General features: G+C 62.1%; 1 protein-coding gene across 1 annotated transcript in view; it reads left to right on the top strand.

The window, feature by feature from the left end:
• The window catches only part of SLC9A1 (solute carrier family 9 member A1), a 19506-nt gene that overhangs the window by 539 nt on the left and 10266 nt on the right, over positions 1–8701 (top strand). The gene's annotated exons all lie outside the window — the stretch shown is intronic.

Here is an 8701-nt window from a genome sequence, read left to right as displayed (position 1 = left end):
CCTCCGGGTGTGCGGGGTGGGTGCTGCGAGCGTCTCGGGTGCACCCCCTGAGCACCCCGGCGTGACCCCCCGAGCACCCTGATTGCAGCCCCCCGAGCACCCCCCTCGGCACCCAAATGCAACCCCATTGGGACCCCCACGCAACCCCCTGAGCACCCCGATTCCAACCTCTGGGCACTCCACTGCAGCCCCCCAAGCGCCCCACCTTGCCCCCCTGTCCGCGTGGGGCAGCCCCCCGGAGCATCCCAGCGCCGATCCCCCCCCACATCCCAAGTGAGCCCCCCGCATCCCAGGACAGCCGTGGGCATCCGTCGCTCTCGGCACGACCTTGCGTTTGCCGCAGGCCTGGCAGCGGGCACGGTGCCCCCCAGCCCCACGGCTGGCTTTAATGCCCCATAACAGCAGAGTCCGCTGCTGGGCCGAGAGGCGTTTTAGTTTTGCTTTCTCCACCAGTGGGGAGGAAGCTTTGTTCGGTGCTTTGTTTCCTTTCCGAACCACGCTGTGCCTTTTGTAACCTTGGAGAAATCCTTTCAAACAGCTCCGTGCTCCCCTTCCTCCTGCCCCTGCCTGCAGCAAAACCCGCTGGGCAGCGGAGCCGGGCTGTGGGGTGACAGCTCCGGGCGCTGGGGCACGAGGTGGCTTTGGTTGCCCGAGTGTTTCCCGAGCTTTGATAGCGGGGAATGAGCCCAAGTGGGATGCGGTGCGGCAGCGCGGCCCCGGCTGCGGGCAGTGCCCGGCTCCAGGGGTTTCTCTGCGGTGTTACCTGCTCCAGGCTGGGAGCGGGCGAGGGCCGGGGGGGGCAGCTCTGCAATCCCGTGGTTTTTGCACCTCAATTCCCACGGGGTTTACCGGCAGCGTTCCTTATGGAGCGCTGCGAGGGTTTTCCTTACGGAAACGCTGCTTTGGGCGCTGAGCCTGCTCCAAACCCCGCTCTGCTCAGGCCCGGAGGGGTCCGAGAGACCCCCAGGCCCAAATTCCTTCGCCGTACCGCGCCCTGTTCCCAGCCTGCCGCGTGCACTGCCCGGTAAAACCCCGTTTTCCTTCCCCTTCCTGCCTGCTTTATTTACAAGGGGAAGCATTCCAGCCCTGGAGGCTCGCCGTGTGTCTGGGAGGGAACCGAGCACCGCCGCCGAGCGGGAGGTGCAGCTCCATCCTTGGTGGCTTAGGGCACGTTGAGAGGCAGCAGCTGCACAGCGGGGAACGCAGCCGCCAGGTCCTCATCCCCGAGCCCTGCACCCAGCGGCCTCTGCTCGCTGCTGGGGGCTGTGGCACCGCGTTGGCTGTCATCCTGCTCGGAGCGGAATGAGTGATGAAATCCGGAGCGTCTGTGCGGAAGCTGAAGGAGAAAGGAGGGGCCAAGAGCCGGCCCGCACGCAGGCTGCGAGCAACGCCGCAGCACGGAGCCCGGCGGCTCGGGGAGCTCTTCCCTTTGTGCTGCTGGGAAGTTATTTCTGGCCGTGAGCTGAGCCCGGTTCTTTGGCATTAAAAGCGTTATGCAAGGCTGTGATGGAGGGGTGCGTTTTAGGAGGAGCCGCTTTGCAACTTTGCAAACGACGTCTCCTCCGGGGATGCTGAGAGAGCCCAACCCATCCCTCGGGATGCCCGCACATCCAGCAGGGCTTGGCCAGGCAGCTCCCTCAAAGAGGGGAACGAACGCGGCGTGGGCTGGCAATTAACAGCGTGGCTTTAATTGCAGCTCGGTGCCTCCTGTTGTCCCTCTCTCCCAGCTCGGGGTGCCTCGCTATCGAGCTGCACGCGGTGCAGGAGCTTCCTGCAAAACCACAGCTGCGTTCCGCCCCATGAATGGTTTCTGGGCTGCCGGTGGGGAACTGCGCGGTGCGGTCAGGTGTCCCAAGGGTTTCTCCCTTCTTTTTGCTGCTGGCTGGGGGGGAACTTTGTTCCTTCCTGGGGGCACGGTGCTGGCGTGTGAGCCATGTGTGAGCGTGGGCTGCTTCTGCTTCCCCTAATCCCACGCGAAAGGGGAGGCTGCTGCCGAGCGCTTCCCTTCGCACCCGAGCGGTATTTTAAGGCTGTGTAGGAGAGGGAGGGGGTGAGGGACAGACGCAGCGGTGCCGCTCCAGCTCCCCCAGCTCCAGGCAGACAGCGCCTGGTGCTGGCTGTGCTGGCGGAGGTGCAGCGGCATCAATCAGCTGGAGCTGCTGGGAGCACCGCAGCCAGCCTTTGTCCTAGAACCGTCACGGTGCCATTTGGGCTTGGTTGTGAATGTTTTGTGAACCTCTTCCAGGGGGCAGGGAAGGAACGAGCCAGCAGTGTGCCAGCAGGCTGCGGTGCGGTCCCTTTGCTGGCGTGCCATGGGCTGGGGCTGGTGGTCGGAGCTGTGCTGTGCCCCTGCTGCCAACCTTGGGGAGGGGTCGGGCTCAGCTGCGTCTCCGGAGCACTCCTCGGGCCCTGCCTTATAGAAGCAGGAAGCACAGAGGTGCTGTTTCCATCCTGCGTGAGGGCTGGGGTGTGATGGAGGCCAGCCCTGCTGCCTGCTGCATCCCAGAGCTCCGGGTCCCCTCGGCTCCGCTTCAGGGAGCGGCCATGCAGCTGTGCCTTGCGGTGCAGGTGGGTCCTGGGGATGTTATTTCCTACACCGAGTGCTGCTGGGGTCCCTGCACAGCCCTGAGCTGTCCCGTCCTTCTGCTCGCTGCTGCGTGCGAGACATGAATTCAGAGCCCAATGCAGCGCTCAGGTTCTGCTCGGAGCCTGGAGTAATTACTGAGTCATTGCTCCAATGTCTCTTCCCTGCTTTGCAGCGCTCGCTCTGTCCCTGTGTCTGAGGTTCCTGTGCCTCCCTGCAGCCAGCACTGTCCCTGTGCAGGAAAATCTCCGTATCAGCGTGGTGCAAAGCCATCCGGGGAGCGTGCCCCTGCAGGGCAGCAGTGCTGGCAGAGGGGTGCACGCTGCAGGGTGACACGGGGCTGCTGTGGGGGCACTGCTGCTGTCTGGGGAGCGGTGGGATGGAGGAATTCCCCGGGGATGGGAGCTGGGAGAAGCAGAGCAGAGCATGGGGGCTGCAGGTCGGGCTGCTTCCGTTGCCAAGGGACCATTTCTCGAGGCTGACAGCGACTGTCTGACAGCCAGAGCGAGGGTGCCCGAGCGCCTCCCATGTGCCACCCCCACCGGTTTTTCACGTGGGTGGGGGTGAGGATTTTCTGGGGGTGCAGATGGTGGCACCCGGGGACGCTGCTGGGACAGCAATGCCACCTGCAGGGCTTGGGGAGGAGGCAGCGAGGAAGAGTCAAGCTGTGCTTCCCCAAAACCTTCACGGCCGTGCTGAAAATGGGCCCTGGTGAGAGCACAGCGGGGCAGGGGGGGGCTGGGGCTGCCGCAGGGCCCTGGGCTCTGTGCTCTGGGTCCGTGGGACTCTTTGATGTGGGATTCCCACATCCTTCAGGCTCCTCGGGCTGCAGATAGCGGGTGAGATCAGCCCCAAGCACAGCACGTGTTCCCCTTGGTATCAGCTGGTGGCTGTTCTACAGGGGAATTGAGGCTTGGGAACAACAGGAAAGGATTTGGAAGTACTGATGCAGCTGGTGCCACAGAAGTGTAAAATCGTCACGCTAATTAATTGCAACAGCCCCTGCTAACGCAGACTTGTGTTCCCGCTGCCTTATGGGGGAAGGATCCCAGCGCCGCGCTTTGCCTTCACCCCCTGCTTCGCCGGCTCAGGAAGAGCAGCGGCGGCGGTTTGTTCTCCTTGCTCTGCCTATTGCTGAAAGCCGAGCAAAAAACTGACGGGGAACAAAGCTCTCATGTGCAAGACGGGGCCAGGCATCGCGTGGAACTGCTGCGGGGGCTGCCTGGCTGCTGGGGGCTGCAGGAGCCAGCCCTGCTCTCGCTGCATCGTTCCACCTTGCTGCTCCGCCAGCGGAGCCGTGCGTACCGAGAGAGGGAACCTGAAAGCAAGGAGCGATGAAGACGAATGGCTGCAGCCGCCTTGTAAACATTTGATTTCTTTTTCTTTTTTTTTCTTTTGGCTCCCCGAGGCTTAATTTGCTCCAATAAAAGCTGAAATCCGGCCGCCAAAGCGCTGAGCATCCCCGTGCAGCGCCTAGCCCTGCTTGGCAGCGCCGAGCGCTGCAATCTCGACTGCAAAGTGCAGCAGAGGAGCAGGGAGTTCAGGAGTAGTTTCTTTGGCCGCGTGTCGGAGCTCGGTGCTCTGTGCTGCCCGAGGTTGTGTGATCACCATCTGCTCAGCACGGTGCTGGCCGAGATCTCGCTCATCCCTCTGATTTTCCGGCATCTGTGCATTAATTGAGGGGTGGATATCTCATCGCTTTCTGTTCTTCTGCTCTTTCCTCAGGCGGAGGAGCACAACGCGTGCTTCTGCTCGGGAGCGAGGACACGAAATGCAAACCTTTGCAGGCAGGCGTGCACACACGTGTTGCTGGGCGTTAGATCAGTGCGAGGCTGAGCGCTGCAGTGGGAGCTGGGCGGTTTTGCTTCGGTGCACGGCTTGGGGTGGCCTCAGACAGCCCGACCCACCTGGTGGCACCGTCCCCATGGGTTCGTTGGTGGGGACAGCGGGGAGCGAAGGCTCGGATCTCCCACCTGTAGCTCCCCACTGCCGGTGGGAGATCCTGGAGCAGAAAGTTGAAGAGTGCAAGGTACTTGTTGGGATCGGACGGGGACGGGTGCGTTTCCGTGGGCAGATGTCACAGCAGCGCTCCAGAAAGTCGCAATGCGATCAGCCCCGAGGGACAGCTCCTGAGTTCCATGTAAGAGATGGTGGTGACGGGGAAATAAATCCCTTCTCTCTGCTAAGCCTGCAAGAGGCGCCTTTGCAGAAGCGGGCTCCCTTTGCACCTTTCCAGCTGGCTTTTTCCAGCGCTTGGGAGTCACAGCGTGCTGCATCCTTGGGGCAGGGCGGGAGGGGAGGAAGGGAGGTGAGAGAGAAAGAAGGGAGGTCAGGGGGAAGGAAGGCAGGTTGGGAGGGGAGGAAGGCAGGTGAGAAGGAAGGCAGCTCCTTGGCACGGCGCTGGAGGTCAGGCCGGCACAGAGGGCAGGGCGCTGTGTCTCTGGCCGTGCTGTGCCTCAGTTTCCCTGGGGAACGCCTCTCAGGAAGCACCGATGCAGCCAGACCCTCCCGGCCTGCTGCCGTCGCGTGCTGCAGACGATGTCGCTTTGTTTCAGCCGGCAAAGCCCGGTAGTAATCAGGGCGATATCGCGGCTGCATCCTCCCTGCGATCGCGGCGGGCACCGGCAGGTTATTTCCTGAAAGGCTTTTGTTTGTCTTTCCTGCCCGTGTTCCTGGGAGGAAATCTGCCCTTCCTGGGAAGGGCGATCGGCGTGGAGGGCTTTGCCCGCGGTGCTCACCTTGTGCTGCCCCGGGGTTAACTCCTCCCGAGGCTCCGGGAGCCGTTCGCTCAGTGCTGCTCCGTGCGGGCGATGGGGTGCAGCCCCGAGCACCCCCTGCTCCGGGGCAATGCGGTGTCTTCGTGGAAGCTCGGCTTTGTCCCACGGGTGGGCACGGTGGGGGTGAGCTGACAGTTGGACTGGGTGATCTCAGCGGTCTTTTCCAACCTTGGTGGTTCGGTGCAGGAGGTGATGCAGGCGGTGGTCCTGCAGCAAACCCACAGCTCCGGCTGCTCTGCACCAACCCCTCCTGCCCCAGCCATTTGTGGCATCCGCGCACGTCGCGGCCGCTGAAGAAATCTGAGCAAAGTGCGGTGCGAGGAGTCCTTGTAGCCCCCTGCCCTCTGGAGCTGGAGCCGTTTTTGGAGAGCTTCCTCTATGAAAGCCATCCCAAAAAGCTCAAGCCCTGCTGCTGGAACCTTCCTGATGCGAAGGCTCATCCCACCCTGCACTGCCGGGCGAGACGCCGCGTGGAGCTGCTGCAAAGCCGTGCTGCAGTCATGCTGGTTGCAGCTGCAATCCGGGAGCGGCCGTGGAATGTGCCCAGGAGAGAGGAATGTGGTCACTGAGTCAATGGGTTTGCAGTTACTGGAGTTACTGGGGCTTTCCAGCAGCGAGCTTGGCACGTGATGCATTTACAGCATCCCAAACCCTTCCTTGGCCCCTTGCTCGGGGGGGAGCTTTGTACAGCAGCCCAGCCCTGCTGCTTGGGTCCCCATCTTTTCCTCCCCGCTGGAAATTCTGGAGCTGTTGGGTGCTGCTCCAGGGCTCCGTGGGGTTCTGCTTTCGAGGTGCTGATGTTGTACTGGGGACGTGGGTTAGCGGGGAGGTATCGCTGGGAGGTGGGCGGTTGGACGGGGTGATCGTGGAGGTCTTTTCTGACCTCGGTGATTCCATGATTCATAGCAAACAGATCCTTCTTACAACCTGCTTTCCTTGCAGAGTGTCCTTGGCTTTTCTTCTGGTTTGAAGGAGTGTTATCTAAACATAGGGCTGGAAGCTGGGAGCTGCGGAGCTGCTCGCACGCTGTTCACTCGGGGACACGGGCAAGTGCATTTAATGCCCTTTGTTTCTTAGTTCCTCTTTACAGCGGGGAGGAAATTAATACCAGCTCCGTAAAAGACTCCCAGTTGATCTGTTAATTTCTTGTGAGTGCTTTGGAGATAAAACCAGGGGGTGAGCCTTTTGTTGCATCGCCTCTCCCTGCTCTCCGAAGAGCTCACGAGGCTCCTGCCCGCGGATTGCTGCACTGGTGCTTTGCTGCAGGGATGCTTTTTGCTTTTTGCTGATACGGTTGCCCCTGCACTGCCCTGTGCTGCAGCAGCACTCAGCTGGGGCACTGCTGGAAGGTGATGGGGACCTGCAGCATTGGCAACTGTCCCATCCCCTCCTGGAGGCCAGCTCTGCCCCAGCTCTGCCCCAGCTGCCCCATTGACCTCCTCATGCACTGGGTGCTGCTTGGGCATCAAACCCCACATACAAGGGCCGGGCTGAGCCGCGTGGAGGCACCCTGAGTGATGCAGCAGGAGCAGCACGGGTCCCTCCCTGCTGCAGGACTCCCGCATGGCTGCGGTTTGCTGCTCAGCGCGGTGGGACGCAGCGTTTCATTTCAGCTCATCCTGGTTAATTAGCGCCGGGAAAGCGCTCGGGCTGAGCGGGGTTTAATTGGGATGAGGGCACCCTGAGTTTTTCAGCAGGAAATCCTCCTGGGCTGGAGCATGCAGACATAGAGAGGCTCAGCCACGGACCCATGCACCTTGTTACAGCTGCTCTGTGCTTTGCAGCAGCTTGTTTGTCAGCACGGCGCGGCCCTGGCAGGCTGACGTGCCCGCTGCCTGCGGATGATTCACAGCTCTCCGGTGCACCGGGGACTGTTGCATCCCCCCTCCCGTTTTGCAGCACTGCAGCAGTGCCCTCAGGTCCCGGGGCAGCGGTGTTTGTTTGGCTGCAGCGCTGCGTCCTCGCTCCTGCAGGGCTGTGTGCACAGGGAATGAGGCTTTGCCCAGGGCGGGAGGAGATGGAGCCGCAGACGTCACGGGGAAACCTCAACGATTTGCTCGAGATCAAACAAAGCATCGCGCTCGAGCCTCCTTATTTTCTCGCTGCTAATTAGGAAGAAAAGCCGAGGAATGGGAGCGTAATTAATTGACGCTGCTTTTGGTGACTCAGCGCCCAGCCAGCGCGCTCCCGGGGCTCGGCACGGAGCAGGGCAGCACCCGTGTGTGCAGCAGTGACAGCCCCCCCAGTCCTGCAGCCGCTGCGTGCCCGTCCGTAGCCATTAAAACCCGTTGCAATTTGCTGCAGATGCAGCCCTTATTATTTTTCAGGGCTCGTTTCCCACCCCCGCCGCTCTCAGGTGGAGCTCAAACACCGCTCCCCCAGCACTGAATCGCCCCTTGTTCCCCTTCCCTGCCCGTTCGCCCTGCAAACAAATGAATGGAAGGCGGCTTGGCTGCGATAGGAGAGCTGTGTCTGCCTGGCACAGCCCCGTGCACCCAGCCCCATGCCTGCAGCGAGGCAGGCGGGCGTGAGAAGGTGACCGACCCCGAGCTGCTGCCGTGCAGGAGATAAGAACGGCGCTGATAGCGCTGGGACGGCCCCGAATGAGGCCAGACCCGAGAGGTGCGGAGCAACCAGCAGACACCGCCAGGTACGGCTCAGCCCGACCTCCTCCCCCAGCGCCTCTGCTCGCCGCAGCCCTTCCCCCCGAGGTGGGGATTTCTTGCTCCAAGGTGCAGGTCTGCTCGGAGAGGAGCTTGGGGTCGCTGGAAAGGGAAGCAACGCCCTGGGCGGCTGGAAGAGCTGTCCCCAGCCCCACCTCTGTCCCTGCTGTCCCCACTCAGGACCCATCCATCTCCATTTCCCGGCCCCGGCAGTGCCCCGGTGCTGAGGCCGTGCGGGCAGCCAGCCCTGGCAGCTGCTGAGCTGTGGGCTCTGTCTGTGGTGCCCAGGAGCTTAGCGTGGCTTTCCGAGGGGCCCTGGTGGTGCTGAGCCACGCGTGCCCCCTGCAGCCCACGCTCTCTGCAGTGTCCTTCAGAAGGGCAGCCCTGCTGGGCGGGCTCCTTCGGAACACGGCTGATTTTTGGGTGCTGGGGTTCTGCGGCTCCGACTCGAGCGCGGTCCCTGGGCTGGGAGCTCCTGGCACGGAGCGGAGAAGCGCATAAAGGCTTCGCCGCTTTTTCTTTCGCCATAAACGCTCTTTGAAAGTATTTGATTAAAATGTCATTAAACCGTTCTTCTCACGCTGCTCTGGGAGAGGTCTTTACATCTACCAAGCGCTGCCAGAGCGATGACTAAGCCTGACCTTGGATCCCGTGCCGGAGAACTGCACTGCAGCGCC

Source organism: Numida meleagris, chromosome 22 (assembly GCF_002078875.1).
Source record: "Numida meleagris isolate 19003 breed g44 Domestic line chromosome 22, NumMel1.0, whole genome shotgun sequence".
Taxonomy (NCBI): domain Eukaryota; kingdom Metazoa; phylum Chordata; class Aves; order Galliformes; family Numididae; genus Numida; species Numida meleagris.
The sequence above is the reverse complement of the archived record's forward strand: the minus strand, read 5'-3'. Positions and strand labels throughout refer to the sequence as shown.